Consider the following 6,000-nt stretch of genomic DNA (forward strand, 5'->3'; position numbering starts at 1 on the left):
AAAAACAATAAGTTCAAACTCGATTGGGTTTTAGTATCCTGGGGCATAATTTAAACACATTGGCTAAATTTGAATTGTTGTCAAAACATCAACCAACTATTTTACAGCCAAACGCTACATATTTTCAATTTTTCAGTACAGTCTGAGACTGCTAGCTAGTCACAGATATCAGTGTGAAACAGCATTCACTCTCTCTTAAAGGTACAGTACGCACCTTCAACTTCATAACAGTATTTCTCTCATTTACTAATGCCAGCAATTAGTCTGTGGCAATATCCTTTCCTTTCAGTCAAATGACGGTCAGTTCAAACTCCACCAGATCTTTGAACATATTATCTAAGATGCCACTTCAGTATTGAACTTTGGAGCAAATGGCTAGTCTTAATTTCATTCACTCCAGGTAAACCTGCTGGAGCTTCATTCACCTTGTGGGAGCAGCCCAAAAATCACCTGTATTAAATTTCCCAGCAGTCATCCTGAACTACGTTGCCAGTCATCTTTGTAAATTCTGTTGTTCTCCTGTGGAAAATAAATCTTCCAGCATTTTATTGCTTATCATGGTTTCTATTTCTATTCAATTGAATAGCTTTTTCCAAAGTTAAATATCAGGAACATGGGAACGGGAGTAGGTTATTCAGGCTCTCGAGCCTGTTCTGCCATTCAATGAGATCATAGCTGATCTGTGACCTAACTCTATATACCTGTTTTGGCCTAAATCCCTGAGTACTGTTGCTTAACAAAAATATATCTTTCCAAGATTTAAAATGAACAACTTATCTCGCATCCACTACCATTTTTAGAAGAAGCTTCTAAACATCTACCACCCATTGAGTAGGAATGTTGCTTCCTAACATCTTTCCTAAACAATCTGGCCCTAATTCTCAGACTATATCCAAGTTCTAGAATCCCTAACCAATGGAAATAGTTTATCTTTATCTACATTGTCTTTTTCTGTTAATATCTTGAAGATTTTGATCATATCAGCCCTTAACTTTCTAAATCCCAGAGAAAACAGGCATAATTTGCCTTATAACTTAACTCCTTAAGTCCAGACATCATTCTTGTAAACCACCTTTTTACTCCCTGCAAGGCCAATATGTCCTTCCTGAGGTGTGGTGTGGTGTGGTGTAGTGTGGTGTAGTGTGGTGTAGTGTGGTGTAGTGTGGTGTAGTGTGGTGTCCACATCAGCTCACAGTACTTCAAGAGGATGTAACAAGAATTTTGTATAACTGCAGCATAATTGCTGCATCCTTATATTCCAGTCCTCTATTTGTAGGACAGAAATCTATTGGCTTTCTTGATTATTGTCTGCACCTGTTATGGCATTTTACAGATCTATTCACCTGAACCCACTAATCTCTTTGGATATCGATTGCATTTAACTTCTAACCATTTAGAAAGTACTCTGATCTATCCATTTCCAGTCCAAAATGGATTCTTTGGACTATAATAAATCTGACAAAAACTCATCAATAATTCCAACTACAGTCCTGTTTCTTATGAATCCTGATTTCAAAGCTCCATAGTCAGTTTCCCACTAAACTGTCATGATCATGAAAGAAATTATCCACAGACTCTTTGAATGCTTAACTTTTCAGTTCAGTCTTGCCCTTTCAAGATTTTTGTTTGTTCTCATATTAAAATATTTATTAAGAAGTATTAGAACTTCAAAACAATCTATGCCTTCTTTATAGCTTCTTTATACAGCAGCTGAATGTCCTGTGGAATACATAGAACATAGAACATAGAACATAGAAGAATACAGCGCAGTACAGGCCCTTGGGCCCTCGATGTTGCGCCGATCCAAGCCCACCTAAACTACACTAACCCACTATCCTCCATATACCTATCTAATGCCCTCTTAAATGCCCATAAAGAGGGAGAGTCCACCACTGTTACTGGCAGGGCATTCCATGAACTAACGACTCGCTGAGTGAAGAACCTACCCCTAACATCAGTCCTATATCTACCCCCCCTTAATTTAAAGCTATGCCCCCTTGTAATACCCGACTCAATACGTGGGAAAAGGTTAATACTGTCGACCCTATCTAACCCCCTAATCATCTTGTACACCTCAATCAAGTCACCCCTAAACCTTCTTTTCTCTAGTGAAAACAGCCCCAAGTGCCTCAGTCTTTCCTCATACGATTTTCCTTCCATACCAGGCAACATCCTGGTAAACCTCCTCTGCACCCGTTCCAATGCCTCCACATCCTTCCTATAGTATGGCGACCAAAACTGCACACAATATTCCAGATGCGGCCGTACCAGAGTCTTATACAACTGCATCATGACCTCAGGACTCCGGAACTCAATTCCTCTACCAATAAAAGCCAGTACGCCATATGCCTTCCTCACCGCACTATTTACCTGGGTGGCAACTTTCAGAGATCTGTGTACATGGACACCAAGATCCCTCTGCTCATCCACACTACCAAGTATCCGACCATTAGCCCAGTACCCCATCCTTTTGTTATTCTTCCCAAAGTGAATCACCTCGCACTTAGCTACATTGAATTCCATCTGCCACCTTTCTGCCCAGCTCTGCAGCTTCTCTATATCCTGCTGTAACCTGCCACATGCTTCCTCACTGTCAACAACTCCTCCGACTTTCGTATCATAAATACAATAGTGTATTTATTTGTTCAGCTTAAGATTTAGTATTTAATCTTGAACTAATCATCTCTCCTAAGAAGTGGCTTCTAAAAAATACTTAATCTTGTATTCTGGTTTGACCAATCTGTAAACTTTTATCTTTGATTCTTATGCTAATGCTTCTTAATATGGTTATTTATTCATATTAACTTAAAGCTGTCTTAAATCTGGCATGAGTCGTTTTACGGAAATTCTATTTATTTTTACTAAAACATCCAGAACACTGAAGTTATTGTCCTAATGGTTTATTCAGTACTAAGCTATACTGACTGAACCGGAACATATTTAGAAATTCAACATTAATGCATGCTAACTTTTGAAGAGATTGTTTTTGTAAAGGCATCAATGGAAAGTGTTACTCAGAACTGAATCTGAAGAGTCCTAATATCTACAATGCATTGCAAAAATTTACATTTCCTTTCGACATTTTTTTTAAACAATAGAATCTTCACTGTACAACCAGTTGCAGACAATGAATGTGAAGGTATCAATCACAGAGCCATTCAGAACGGAGAGAGCCATATGCAAATACTCTCGTTAACCTCCTGTGCAACCATGTCACATTCTTCTGAAAACATGCCTGTGAGTTTTAAACAAAATACAGTTAATGACTAACCAGGAAATTTATAAAGTTTAGCATAATTTTCATGTTCACAACTCTACTTATAAAGACAAATATTCCATACACATTTTGAACAGTGTTGCCACCTTATAGAGCTACTTTCAAAGAAGCATAGCTGTAAACTCCCAGCTCATTCTGTTTCTGTACTCACTTTAAAATTGTTGTGTTTTCTTCATATTGAAAATCATTTACAATGAAAATGTTTGCAACCCTGAAGAAGTTTTCCCATCATAATGTGCAATCATTCTATTAACATTTATTACAGAAGTCTAAAACCTTCTTTTACTTATAAAGTAAAATGAATATCAATGATCCTACCATTAGGAATCTTGGATTCTCCATAGTGAGTGAATGCTCCATATAATGTTATCTAGAGTTTATCTTACTGCCCACAATCCAGTCTTACCACAGCAGGTTCTGGATGATGATTGTAACAATAAGACCTCCTTTATATGTGAACTGGATACTATATACACATACTACCAAACATGAACTTCTTCAGTCTACTGAAGCTAGATTGATATTTTAAGATGAAATGATGAGTATACACAAACTAGTTTGTTTTACAATTGTTAAGCAGATTATATTTATAAATTAGAGTACAGCTTAAACAAAGAATCCCTCAGCTCAAATAGGCAACTCAAAATCATGACACCAAGTATTAAAAATAATTACATGCTTCTCCTGCAATATCATCTGAAAACAGCAACAATTTTCACAAGTACATTGCTTACACATCATCCTCACCACCACCTTTCTACTCCTCCTTTGTAGCTAAATTGTCAGACTGCTTGTCTGACATTCCATATTTGATTAGCATACATTTCCTCCAACGTAATATTAGAAAGACTGAAGCCATTGTTTTTGCTGCCCAGTTCAAAATATATTCCCTAGCCACTAATTCCGTCCCTCTCCCTAGTAACTGTCTGAGGTTAAACCAGACTATTTGTATCTTGCTGTCATATTTGACCCTGAGCTGAAGATCCAACCACATATTTACACCATTGCTAAATCTGCCAATTTCTATCTTCATAATATTGTCTGAATATGTCTTAGATTACTGTAGTATAATGATTTCTGGACAGATCCCGCAAACAATAAAATAAATGAAAATTCATCTTGAATGCTAAATATTTCAAAGGACCAAAGGCTTATCAGCAGTTGTGCGCCTTTCATATTGAAACACTTTTAAATAAAGCATCCCAGGTAGCTGTACATTTATCAAGCTTTAATAGGCAAAGAAAATAATGAAGAAAATTTTTGAAGTCAAAATGTTTCAGATGAAAATCAATATAAACTTTCAGTGAAATACTGCCAAATCCTAGGGACCCCTTCCACTGTTAACAAAACCCAGTGCTAATTGGTGTTACTAAATGGTAAGATTCCTTTGATATTAGTTCATGTTGTCTACAATTTATTTGTGCATTCAGGGATTTAGAGAAGGTCAGAGATAAGATGATAAGAATCAAAGTTATTGATTTACAGCTTTCATGAAAAAAATGAATGAGGCACAGAACTTTACCTTAAAAATTCCAGCAAAAATCGCAGAATACCACACAATTGCAATCTTGTTTGTTCAATTACAGTAAAACAGAGGTGCTTATAATCCCATGTGTATTACATGACATGCCGTCTTGACTGAATATGGTAATTCAATATTATATATAAACTACCATAGTTTACTCGATCAATATTTAAGAAGCATTGTCATCTCTAAAACTCAAATATTGTTCAAACCTTCTTTTACTCACAATGAAATAGGAACTCCATCTCTGTATTTCCTGATACGATTTTCAGCTCATGCACTTTTAAGGGGACAAATCGCAGGTTGTAAAATAGACGTACAGATTTTCTACTGCTATGTATTTAATCTAAATTCTCAAACAATTTACAATTCGATTTCTATATACAAATTTATCTATTTTATTGATTTATTTTTAGGAATGTTCAACTTATTCCAAACAGTATCAAAAATATAGCAATAATACTATACTCTCCATCACATTCTTGTAAAACAACATCTCATTTGACTTACATATTTAATAAAATAAGGGAGATCAATACAATTTGTACTTTGAGTTTGTTACTCTTCAAACATCATTGCTTAAAGCATAACATATTGCAGAAAAATGAATTAAAAGGTATAAAAGTGGGAACAAAGCCAATAATTTGTGGCTGGTTATTCTGAATTCAGGATGAGCCAAATATTTGCAAGTATCTTCTAATCTACAGAGAAAAATTAACCTCCTAATTGACCTCATGATGGACCTTGTAAGTTCAATGCAGTGAAAGAATAGGCTAACTATACATAGTTTCATTATGGTGGTAGAATAGTATATTCTGTGGAACTATAACCATCATGCCACTGTAACTGATATTCGTTGATATCAATTAATGACTGATACTCCTAGGAATCAGAGTCATTCTGCAAAATGCTGATATAAGCTCGGGACTTCAGAACTGTCTTCAGTCTGGCATTGGTAAAGGCTTAGGATCTCATCACTCCATACACCAGTAGAAATGAAATTAAGAAAAAGTCTGAGACAAAGTGATTGACAATATGTTTTTGGTACAAAGAACAAGGAGAGACAGGATATGATCAACAGTATTATAAAGAATGTGCAGGAGTAGAGAGACCTGTGCATATATTATTAAAGATGGCAGGATAGGTAGTGAGAGCTGTTAATAAAGCTGTTTCTATTATTCAAGGTTTAATTTATAGG

The sequence above is a fragment of the Chiloscyllium plagiosum genome, unplaced genomic scaffold (assembly GCF_037043375.1).
Source record: "Chiloscyllium plagiosum isolate Xiang-an unplaced genomic scaffold, Cpla_swu_hap1 HiC_scaffold_4, whole genome shotgun sequence".
Lineage (NCBI taxonomy): Eukaryota > Metazoa > Chordata > Chondrichthyes > Orectolobiformes > Hemiscylliidae > Chiloscyllium > Chiloscyllium plagiosum.